We start from the raw sequence: 13639 nt of genomic DNA on the forward strand, positions 1-13639 counted from the left end.
AAACTTTAATAAAGACTTTTCATATCTATCTGCATAAGTATACTTCGATAATTATGTTTCAGTTTGAAGAAATATGGTGTAATAAAATTCTGGGGTGTTCGTTCGCACCTGCCCTCGATAGAATGGAAATATGTCACAAAGTTTAACAAGGTTTTTTAATATAGATCCACAGAATATTGTGATAAGTGTTTCAATGTGAACAGGTATCGTATAATAAATTATGGGGTTTATCTATTTTATTTTTACTTTCATCATATTTTGCTTTGGTTTTGATACCCCCAAATTCAACCCAAATTTACAGCCCTTCCTTTTCATAACCTATCATACTTTCATAAATCAGAGTCCATTTTCTGTAAGCTGTTTTTGAACCCAGTCAACGACGGGTACTTTTGTTAGTATATATATATATATATATATATATATATATATATATATATATGCAAGATACATGATGATTGCAACGTATTGTCAGACGAGTGCCACTCCCTCAGACATTTAAAAATCCATGAGCCCAAATGCCTGAGGGAGTATCTATACAAAGATGATGTTACAGAGTCTTAGCTTTGTATGACAGCTAAGTCTCTCTCTCGGTTCAAAATGTTGAGATCCAGCAACAAGCAAGAGTAAGATAGCCAGCAACAAATTAAACTGCAGACCAGCTTAATGCGGGTAATGGTCTTCCGCTTTATGGTTTTTTAAATCAGAGATTTGCTTTTCCTAGAAAGGTTGCCTTCACCACGGCTTACGGGAGCCCTCTCCACCCCAATACACATATACACACACACAAATATACACGGTGCTAGTTGGCCGTTGACCCAGAAAAAGAGTTCATTCGCCCTTTGGAAGGTCTTGTTTTTAATCCTTCAGGGAGACTAGTCGCCCTCCTCACCAAACAAGTCTGGTGGGGGAACCAGTTTAGTCGCCGGTGACCCGACCATGAGGCAGGTAGTACTGGGTTACATGGTACCAGTAGCACATGACATGACCTGGCATAATACATACATGCATTACAATATACATACGTGTATATATAAATAGTCACATGTATAAACAGACATGCATGTATACACATGAAGAAGAACCTGAAGTCCTACCTAACCAGTGAACCAAGTGCAAAAGAGATCCAGACAATTGCACTTAAGGGGACAACGAGGATACTAAAAAGAGCTCTCGGTTGGTTTCAATAAAAAGCGGGGCAATGTTGGCAGCTGGTTTGGCTGCCTCGTACCCAGCATTCCAATCTTCAAAGGAAGAAAAGATTTTTTTTTAAATTTAAAAAATACATGTACACATACTTCAATGTGGTCTTCAGACCAAGACCACATTTAAGTATCTGCTCTGATACTGCACTTAACCTTTTCTGACCTCGGTTAGTGAATGAGAAATCCCTCATGACAGAGACAATTTTATTATTATTTTTATTTTATAATTATTTTTATTTTTATTTTTGTCACTATCTAGTGTGCCATTATTGTAAGAGTGGGAAACGGAATTTACTCCACATTAAAAACCGACATTGTCTCTAACTCTTCCCTCGTGGGAGGTTTATTATTATTATTTAAAACTATCATTATTAATACTTTACTATATTTATCTATTAATATTTTATTTTCAACTATTACTATTATCATTATGATAACTATTAATAACTTTATTTTTACCGTTCAACAAATTTGTTTCAGTTTCTAACCATTTATTATACACATTGAAATCAATTGCGTTTTTTTTTTTTTTTTTTTTTTTTTTTTGACGTTTGAATTAAACGCTAAAACGTTGCAAAATATTTAAAAAATAAAAAAACTTAAAAAATACAAACTTCTTTCACAAGCGATTAAAATAATTCACGTGAACTCTTTCAAACATTGTTGCGCTAAAGTTTACAATATATTGTAGTGGGAAAGAGAAGCATTCACGTTAGCTGAGAGAAAGATAGTTATTATCAAAAAGGACCATATCCTGCTTGTCACATACTTCCCTCTATGAGTCAGAAACCGGAATTCAAAAAGAGCAGGCAATCTTGACTATAACCAAATTCTATTATTGTTCTAAAATATCCTAAAAAGCTAAATTCAAAACACTTTCTAGATTAAGTTAGAAATTCATTTATTTCATTTTGTCTAAGAGGGAGTGGGGGCTAGTGGTTAGTGCACGAGACGAGATGTGGGAAAATATTCCATGCACAGATGAATTGTAGACTTTTAGAGATATAAAATACTGGCAGGCGTTAGAAAATTTTTAGCCCGGTAGAGGGAGCCCACCATTTTGCAACAGACTTAGTAGTATTTTCTATGTATTTTTTTTTATTATTCATGTTCCCTGTGAATGTTAGACAGGAAGCAGGGAAGGAATTCCAAATTTAAAACTATTTTTTTTAATACTTTACATATATTCCGTTATTTTGATTCCTAGTATTTATGGCTGGACCAAATTGGTCACCCATCTTTTTGCAGCGAGGTGTCGACGTCCTCCTACATACAGCACCTGGTATTCCCAAATTGGTCACCCATTTTAGTAACGACCAGGCTCAGCGTTGCTTAACTTCGGTGACGCTGACGGGAACCCGTGTGCCAACGTGATCATGCCATATAACAGTGTATTAATAGTTAGTTGTGGAAATGGGATAGAAATAGATTATTGAGGGGGGGGGATCAACAAGAACTTGTTTACATTGGACTTGAAGATGCCTTGTAGTCAGCTGGAAAGCAGACCAGCGGTACAGAGTTCCATAGGCGGGCCGTTCTAGGAAAGAAGCTTAAGAATCTGTATAGAATTTGTTATACTGGCCTTCCTTGAACAGAGGAATTTACACCGATTAGCACTATAAATAGCGCTAGTAATTCCAACACCAGTGAGAGAGATGCGACTGCACTTCAACTGCTAGCCGAGTGCCCAGCAGATATACACGCTTTCCTATCTTTGTACATTGTTAATACACTTGTTCCTTAACCGAACCTCGACTTGATTGTTTTTGTTTTCACTGTTGTCCCACGACACAACAGAATTCTTAACTGAATTAATGTTTAATCCACGGGGGGGGGGGGGGCTAACGTTCGTTCTATCAGCTTTGAATGGCTAGAAGTGTGAAGTAATTCATAATTATATTCTTAGTGTAGTCCATACTGAGTTGAAACTTCAACCTCCAGAAGACGATCACTTAAAACGTATTAGTACTTTATCCGTTACGCTACGGGTTCTTGATATGAATAGTAGTTTAAATTATCCTAATAATGCAATTTATCAATCGTTATCTATGAGTGGATGGTGTAAAATAGCATTGGTTATTATGTGGGACGTTCCAAAAGTGATACCTCCTATTTTTTTAAATTCCGCCTGAATGAATCAGAGTGAATTGCAGATTGCATTGCTATGATGACTAAACTTATGCATTCATTACATGGAAGTTTCATCTTTCTGTTACAGATATTTACGGTGTGAGATTCTAAGGCAGCAACCCTTGTGTTGGACGTGCACCAGAAGCAGAAATGCGTCACTGAATTCCTTTATACAGAAAAAATTGAACCAATCAACATTCACCGGTGCCTGTTGAACGTTTATGGAGCCGATGCAATTGGTGTCATCACAGTTAGGCGATAGGTTTGGCAATTTATGAGTGGCAACAGAGATGTGAGTTACAAAGCGCATCAAAAGAGGCTGACAAAAGTGCATTAAGAATGATGGTGACTATGTAGAAAAATAAATTCTGGAGTACAAAATGTTGCTCGTTTTACTGGTACCACTCCCGTCTTTGTAGCTCTTTAACGTTTTAGTTTTTGAGTTAAAAAAATAGGAGGCCTTACTTTTGGAATAACCCTCTTATATTCATGGTGTAGTTAAATATAATGACCTGCATTATATAATACAATTTTTTTTTAATCAATTTTATTTTATTTATTTATAAATTTTTTTATTATTTTTTTATTACATTTTCACCCCAAACAAGGCACATTGCCACTCAGGTGTAGGGGGCTACTATCAGGGTCAGCAACTACTGAGGCACTATGTAGGGATTTGGGCAGCAAGATGTCGGTTCACGTTGCACTTGAATTTCTGCATGTCAGTACAGTTAGGGAAGCAGGATCCTGGAATGGAATTCCAGAGTCTAGCGGTTCTGGGGAAGAAACTACTGAAGTAGAAAGATCTTTTACATCTAGGGATCTCTACTGTGTGGGGGTGGGATTTAGCTGCCTGTCGGGTTTGTCGAGGGTGTCTGCGTCGTGGGAGCACAAGTGTCTGCAGTTCCTCAGCGCATTCACCATTAAAATACTTGTAGAACAAGCAGAGGGATGCAATGTTTCGTCGATGGGACAGAGGCTGAAGCTTAGATGCCAGTTCAGGGCCTATCAGATTGGCGACTCTTTTTTGAACCTTGTCTAGGAGCGAGAGACTAGTAGTAGACGCACCAGCCCAGATGTGACAACAATACTCCATACATGGGCGAATGGTGGCCTTATAGAGATACAGGATACTTTCAGGTGTCAGTAGTTTTCTAGCACGGTAGAGAGAGCCTAACTATCGATTTATAAATCGATAAAACTGTGCTCCTAACTTCAGGGAGCATTTAATAGGTGGGTGTCTAACACCATTTTGTTTAACTTCTTATTTTGAAGTAAATACTGAGTCTTCAAAGACATCGCAGTCATCTTTTCTTGTTAACCGGCAGCCTTCAACATTACTCGTTTTTCGGTCCGAATAAACATTTTACATTAAATAAAAACAGTAAAAAATTATCCCGTTAGGTAGAAAAGTAACTTATCTTGCCTTTCATAACATTTATTTGTTATATATTTGTTTTTTGACAACTTTTTCGAATCTAGGCGTACAGTAATACAAACCCAGAATTTGAAACACTTCGTTTTTTTCCTACCCTAATCGTGTAAGCTAACCCTAAACTAAGTTTTAGGTTCATTTCGACAAAATTCGTCTTGGTTCGGTTCAAATTCTGTAGAAGCACCTTAAAAAGTTAGTATTACTTCATGTTAATGCACTTTACATTTCAATAGACCTCCTCCCCCTTCTTTTTATTTACGTTTACTCTTTTATTATTAGTCGAATGCTTCAGAATTTGTTATATTCACTCTGCTACGATTGCTATACATACCCGGAAAACATCCGTCGTCTTTCATCATAGTCGCTACCTTTCGCAATTTTAAACTGAATCTTTTATGATTATTGGTCCCCCCCCCCAGAAAAGGAGGATGGACCTATAGATTCATCCTTGTTCGTTCGTCTGTCCGCACTTTTCTCAATAACTACGTCTTGGAATTTTTTTTGAAATTTTGCACAAACATTAAACATGATATGAGTAAAAAAAAGTAACAGAACGGATTTTTGGAGAAAACTCCAGTTGCCCCCCCCCAGGGGAGCCTTTCGGGTTAAAATGGCTAAAATTGACACTTTTGTGCTTATTAAAAAAAAAAATCATGCCTTTGATTTTTATAAAAATTTCTGAAAAGTTGTAACAAACTGATTTCTATATAATTTTGATTGTCTATACTTCGCGATAACTCTTGGATGTGCCCCAGGGGATCTTTTAAGACTAATAAAAACACTCCGTTTTTGGAACTATTTTGCCATATTTATCCAAAATTTTCTGTGTATGTCTATTTAGCAGTTTTGCATGGTGCTGAACTCAAATTTAAATATGTTAAGGCCTTGGATACTTTGGGGGCTAAATGAGGGGGGGTGATGGACTTAGTCATTTCTTTTTTTGCATAGTGCAGAACTCAAATTTACATATGTTAAGGCCTAAAACTCTACCGTTTGTTCATTTTCATCAGGATTTGACCTCCTCTGGAGACTTTTGGGGCTAAATGGGGGGGGGGCAAATGCTGAACCAAGTCATTTTTTCATGCCTTGTTCACTATGCACTCACGGGGGACTATGCATGCTTCACTTGTTTTTTTGTGGAAATCGCCCTTTTTTTTAATACTACTTCAAGATAAAAAAAAAACTAATCCATGATAATTGTTGCATGAATATATTCCAACCCAGAAAGCAGCAATTCTTCCTCCTGTGTCAAAAACATCACCAATGGAATGTAAGGACTACAGGACAAAATAAGGAAAGCAAGTATGAGTGCTGAAAAAGCTGAGGGTTTCCCCTCAAGACCAAAGCCAACAGAGTCTAGGCTATTGTTGAGATGACCTTTCCACTCTTTTAATGGATGACATCATCCTTTAGGTTTGTGACGTCATTCACTGTACTCGGTTATCTCCCATCTGTTTTAATGGATGACATCATCCTTTAGTGACGTCATCATTTTGGTAACATTAAAGATAGATTAGTGTTGTGTGGACTCACCCATGCACTAAATAAGAACTCTTCCGAATTGTATAAATTAACTGAGAGTTACGATTCTTGCTGTGGTCAGCGTACTTTTCGTAGTCCACCATCTTGGTGTTACTTACTACGACGGTTGCTATTTGTATATGCTGTGTTTTTTTTGTTTCAATATATTTCTAACTCATCTTCGTATGCATGTTTTTCTTAGTGACCCTTCAATTTAAGGACTACAAGACAAAATAAGAAAAGCGAAAATTATGAAGCTGCTGAAAAAGTTAAGGATTTCTTTCCTCAACACCAAAGCCAACAGAGTTTAGGTTGTTGTTGATGCTAAGATGACCTTTTCCTTGTTGGCTGAAGTATGGCTTTGGTCTTGTGTATTTCTACTTCAACTTTTCACTCTGTGAGAAAAGGGTTAGTTTATTGCCAATCGCCTGAAGCACCGCTATTGGGGAATGCTGACATAGTTGTCCAGGCTTTTTTTTTTTTTTGCAGGCTAAAGTGCTCGTCCTACTACTACCTCACAGTCAAAATGATAAATGATGATATATGGATAGATTCCCACCCTGCAAACAGTAATACTTCCCACTTTGCCAGAAACATCACTCATGGAATGTGAGGACTAAATGACAAAATAAATCGAAGCGAGAGTTATGAGGCTTCCGGAAGTAAACTCCAAGTCTACTTTCTGCTCTCCTTTAATTTAATTAACTCATTTTTTAGACCCTTCCCATTCCAGCCAACGTAATGCATATTTCCACGGTTGCATAAGTGCTACTGTGATAGGAGCCAAATTTATTGTGGAAACGTTGTTTGTATGAGTGGGGAAACAATGTATAAGACGTGAATTCCAAAGATAAACAGTCACATTCATTTATATATTTATCAAATTAGCTTAATTTTATTCAAAGACAGACTATATACAAAATACTAATAGAAACTCATTCAGTACATGTCACCAATCATTCAATAATGTAATATTCTACTAAGTATTTTGTTTAATTTACAATTTTTGAGCCATTATAGAGGCCCGTGTTGGCTGTAATGACATCGCCATTGTTTGTTTGTTTTTTGTTGTTGTTTTTTTGTTCTAACTTGACACTATTTTTGCTTTCAAATAAAAAATGCTTTAAAATAAGTTAAAACATAAAAAAGCTTCGCAGTAGATAAAAGAGTGACTTATCTTGCCTTTGGTAACATTTATCTGTTGTATATTTGTTTGTTTTTACCACTTTTTGTTTTGTTAACTATTATTAAAAATGTCCAATATCACTTTCATCTTATTTAACCTTTAACATTTTCCATAATAACCAATGGTTAACGGCCAACTTCTAATTCAGTTTGTTTCAGAGAAACACGTTCATCACACCAACACTTGACCTTGTCCTACCTTCTACAGAGGAAGTAAATATGGCATGTCATAACAGCGCTCTTTCCAGCAAGGCTATTTACCAAGGTTGCTGGACGAATGGGCGGATCATTCTAGTGTTCCAAAAGGTATCTCACACCCGGCACAATCTTCTACGAATGTCGGGTCGAGGCGCAGTGGTTAGAGTACTTAGAAAAATTCAGTTGTAAAAGTAACATTGGTCTAAAGGTTAAAGGTTCAATCCTCAATGTGGGCGACCAAAAATTGCGAATTATTACAATAATTACGTATTATTTAGGATCTCTATCCAATGACTGACGTAACAAGAGTATACTACCCCCGTGAAGTAAATAAAGGATTCTGTGCAGATTCCTGAGTTCGACAGAAAGATCCCCGTGTTCGACAATATACACCTGAAGAAGTTCGGAAGATGAAGAACTTAGGATGAGAACAGTAGTCCAAATAATACGAGCAACCAATCCCCACCTCAAAAATTTAAAAACATAAAATTCCAGTCTTGCACCTGATATTCTCCCAATCAGCGTAAAAATTATTATAGGGAACTTGGCATATTTTCCTCTATTTTAAGATTTAAATATATCATAGACGGTTGAAAGATAAGAGGACCGGGAGTTTCCTAGATCGTGGGAGCAGGGATATCTCAAAAGCTTACGCAATTTTGAGACACGAGAGATGAGCTAGACTAGGGGGGGGGGGGCAGGTCAGTACTTTTTGACGGACGGTCTTTTTAAAAATCTACCAAAAATCAGGTAATTATCCGATCAATACGAAATTTTCAGCGATTATTAGGAGAAGAATGAACTTTATAACAGTGTACTTATTTTTCATAAACGATATTTATATATATATATTTTTTTGCTTACAAAACCCCCCCTTGTTTTGAAGTGGGAACAAATATGCTTAAAATAATCATCTGAAACTGAACAAAACATATTGTGTTGTTGTAAGGGACAGAATTATAGATTAAAAAAAAAAAAAAATTGTTTGCATACCTTATTTTGACGTCTGAATATCAGAACTTCGATTGTGTTTAATTATCCCGCTTTTGAGTTTTGAAGTGTGAAATTCGGTGAATATGTCAAGTAAAATAATTAATTTAAGTTAAGCAAAAAAAAAAATTTTTTTTTTTCAAAATTATACGAAAAAAGCCATTTTAAAATCTTTCATAAATAAATTAACAATTTCTTTTTAGCGAGCCGAATAACACATAACCATTATTAAACAGGGCATGCTTTGAAGAATCGATACAAAAAAAAATTTGATAAATAGTGTGCCCTTTGTGTTAAAAATATCATCATTTTTTCGATCAAGTTTGGAAACGTTTGCCGCCTTTCGACTACGATGGACCAAACGCGCTGAAATAATTTTTTTTTATTCTGCTTTAAATTGCCCCCTCCCCCCATTTTGGGGAGCCTGGCCCCCACACACATACACATTAAAAACCAAACTCATACAAATGGTCACCCATCTGGTACTGGCCAGCCTCAGCTTAATAATACATTGAAATTTTCGTCACTGAAAAATAAGTTTTTTTAGCCTGTTTGGTCTTCCATAGTTTTCGTCTCATCAAAAGAAAACGTAAACAGAGTCGATCTCAACTCTACGGCGACGCGAAATATCTGGTTACCTATATGAATAAGTGGAATTATTTGAAATTCAGGTACTTATATTATAATATTTTTGCATATTCTCTTAGAAAATCATCCTAAATCTTAGTTAGACAATAAATGAATAAATAAATTATTTCAAAAAACCTTTTTTTTTTAATATTTAAGTACGTTTTTTGTGCAAGACAAAAAATATCAATTGTTAACTTTTTGGGAAAATTTAACATTTAAAATTGAATTAAAAATAGTAGAAAAAGTTTTACATTATTCTGTTTTCTATATGATAAAATTCAGGGGTTTATCTTTCTGGAAAAAAAAAGTTACTCAGAAATAATGGATTTTAATAAATGTAATTTAGTTTTAAAAAACAACAACAACTTGATTTTGCGGCCATTTTTGGCGGTGCCTAAGCTAGATGATAGGAAGTTGGTTGCTTTGCCGAAAGGAGGCGCCTGGAAATATTTAAACGAAAACGAGATATCGTAGTTTGGTGGTATTCTGTAATATAGCTAACAGAACAAAAGAAAGAGATTACAAATATACAAATAAACATTACCAAACGCAAGACAAATTACCTTGGTAGAGGCCATTCTGAGCAACGGTAGCGTCTTTAAGTATAGCCAATAACCATGCCGACAATTAATGTGATCTGAGTTTAAACGTTATTGTTTTTATTGTTAAAGGACATTAGAGCGTGGCCTGCTTAAATATTCCTAGAAAATATAGTAGAGATGAGGAACATTCTTTTATTGTGTTACGAGGGAGCATTTCTACAAAATAATAATAATAAATCAATAAAACAGTTTAAAGTGTGTGCTAAAGTATTCTAGGAAGTCTTAATAATCAAATCCCAAAAGGTTTTAATTCACGAAATAGTTTAAAAGCCAGAGTATAGTAATAGAAATTTTAGAAGGATCTAGAAGTTTTAGAATGGTCTAGAAGGTCCCAGAGAGTTCTGCAATAACCTATAATCGGTTGTGGTGCCATATAAATACATGTGGAAAGGGAAGCAGATCAGTTATCAGCTCGAAACCGATAAGGTAATTCCGGTCCCTGATTCGTGGATAAGTCCAGCCGAAAGAATCCCCCCCCAAAAAAAAAGAAAAGAAAAGAAAATACGTCCCCCTCAACCCACGGAAACCCTGCAGAAACTGCCTTCTGGACCAGTGGGAAATAAAATTTTGAAATTTTCTCATTGACGAAACATTTAAAAGAAAAACAAAAATGGAGTCTTATTGTCATTAAATTTCGTTATTAATAGAGTGAATAGTCACTCGAAATCTGGCCTGTTAGCGGTTCTTAATTTTGACTCCCCTTCCTTCTCCCTCGTAACCGTCACTCTTTCGTCCCCTTTTTCGGCCCGAGTTTCACTAAGCCGTCATTATTTCTTTTTAGCATTGATAGTAGTAATTCTAAACAACTGTATGTTTTGTTAACAAACGTTTTTGTTTGTTTTTTTATTTTTGTAAAAATGTGTATATAAACCTTTCGTTTTTTTTTTGTTTTTATTGTAAATAAAGGAAAGAATCATTTTCCTAAAATCATACTTCATATCGTTCATATTTTTAATTGTTACGTAACAATTGTTTAATTTAGCTGTACAAACATTGTTTAAATTTCCTGTAGTGTTATAAAAGATGCTGGAAGTTCTCGTCGTTGACATCTATGCACTTCAGGGCACATTTAACAACGTTTGCAGATACTGCCTATAGATACTCTCTAATGTTTCTCCTGATAACGTTGGTGATGTTTTCCTTTAGTTGGTCTAGATTATGAGGATTAATTGCATAAAATTTTGTTTTAAAGTCCCCCCCCCCCCGAAGATAAAAATTACATGATGACAAGCCCGGGTAACATAGTGTCCATAACCTTTGATTATTGTTCTCTCTTCTGTAAACATGTCATGAACTCGTGTTAGTGATCTGTGAGACGTGTGGCATGTAGCGCCATCTTGTTAGAAATAGAATTGTATTTTGTCTCATAGTTGTTAAGAGAACGATTAGAGATTGGACTACTTTTAAGTGGGCCACCCTGTATATGGAACATGCATTTATCTATACATCTATAAAAGTAAGAATGTGTGTGTGAGGACACTTCTCAACTTATGTACTCAACGAATTTTTTATCTACAGACTGGAAATTTAGTATAAGGGTATTCAGATACGTGGAAAACTTTTTCATCGATTTTCATCCGGAAAAGGGGCTGCTAAGGGGTAAAAATTGAAAAATTGGTACTTGAGGGGGTCATCGAATTTTTGTCTGTTTGTCAACTGTTTCACGAGGTTTGACAATAATTTTAAAGACGTGGAAAGCTGGTCTAATAGTTATTATATTTGACTCTGTTTTTAGGTTTTGGTTTCGATCTCAGTTCAAGTATTTTTTTTTTTTTTACTTACAAGAAGAAAACATAATACTCGCATGCACATGTCTCAGTTTCTTTCAGTCTTTTTATTTTACTTTATTTTCTAAATGAATTTAACGGTACGTTTAATAACGGACAACGCCGGATACATCTAGTAATAAAATAAAATGAAACGTTAAAAGAATAGAAAACTTAGCAACATTTCTATACAAGAGATAAGAATATAAAAGTTACTTTCAATAATGAAAATATTCATTGAATAACACGGGTTTTGTAAAGAAAGTTCAGTAGTCCCAAAGTTTAGAAATGTGTAGGGCAATATGTTCATAGTGTGAATATGCATGTATAAGTAATATACGTATGTGAGTATTTGGCAGCGTGACATTGTGCATGTATGTGAGTTGGTTTACCATATTCTTGTTAGTGCGTGTATAGACGTTTGTAATGTAACACAGCATGGATGCATATATGTAAATGCATGAGAAGTGACGTCACCGGTGGGAGAAAAAAGGAACTATAAAAAAGGAGACAGATAATAATGGTCTCGGTTTCGATTATAGCTGATAGCACTCAAATCTATTTTATACATATTTTTACTAAGAATTTTTCATGAGTTTTGGTTTCGGTTTTGATTATTCAACCGTGATATATGTTGTCAGCATACCCACCTGCAAAGAGTATAAACCAAAAATGAAAAAATTGGGGATGACTGGCAGTGCTGTGCAGAGAGAAGTACATTTTTTATGGCGCGTGTGTAGAACAGTGAATGACAATCCATGATGCATGTCATTATATCTCAAAAACTACTTGTCTCCGCCAAAGATAAATAGATTGTCTTATTCAGCATGGTCTAAAACCCATAGAAGTCGTCAGTTTAAAGGAAATAGTGTAGTTGGTGATAAGGTAAAAAAAATTACAAAAAAAAGTTAATGTATGAAGAGCGTGGAAAACACTTCGATGTAGGGGGATATTACGTGTTCAATTTAGTAAAACATTATAATTGAAAACTGATCTCCAACGATAAGGGCATAGAAACTTGTTTAATCTGGAAGGTAAGTTTGTAATAGATAAGATTAATGTAAATAAAGTGTAAGTTGTGGAATTTAGAGGGATGGTGTCAATTTCCTAAACGTCCGCCAGAGATTCGTTCATATATGCATGTCTTAAGATTTGGCGCTCGATCGAACGATATTTTTTTTTATTAAAGCATTAAAGGAAGAAAGCTGCAACGATTTTTTTAAATGTAGAAGGCAAATGCTTTACAAATGTTTTGCAAATGTTTTACAAACGTTACTATTTACTGTTCAACGTTACCATTTACTGTTCAACGTTACCATTTAATATTCAACGTTACCATTTACTGTGCAACAGGAAAAAAAAAGAAAGAAATAGTTGCCACAGCTTATTTTGTAATATTTTGTGTGATTAGAAATATTGTTGGTTCGTTAATTGTTTCGAAAAACCGTACCATATCATTTACTGCTAAATCAAAGGAGATGCTGCCGCCGCTTTTAGGTTAAATGTTTTCATGTAATGTAAATATCGGTAGTTTGTTGTTTTTCTGTTAATAATCGGTTACGGAGAACAGTTTTTAATCATTTACTAAAAGATCAGTTCAATTTAGCACCGCTTAATTTAGAGCGCCGAAACCGGATATGATAAAAAGAAAGCTGCGATGTGATTTTTTTTAATGTTACAATATGTAAATAATGTTAATCCAAATGCGCAATGGAATCTGTAACTGCATACTAAAAGTTATGGTCATTTTTTTGTAAACATTAGTCTATAAAGTAGAGGAAAAACGACAATAGGAAAGTATAAATAATTTAAAACAAAATGTGGCGATTGAGCCGCCCTATGCAGTGTTTGTTTTTTTTTGTATGTTTGCGTATAATCTGGAATAATAGAATTTCATGGTTGCAGCTAATGAGAATAGGCAAAATGTTATTGGGGAGAAATCATTATTTTCGAATAGTAAAGTGTAATGATAGTTGTATG

The sequence above is a fragment of the Euprymna scolopes genome, chromosome 22 (assembly GCF_053919585.1).
Source record: "Euprymna scolopes isolate OS-2025 chromosome 22, ASM5391958v1, whole genome shotgun sequence".
NCBI lineage: Eukaryota > Metazoa > Mollusca > Cephalopoda > Sepiida > Sepiolidae > Euprymna > Euprymna scolopes.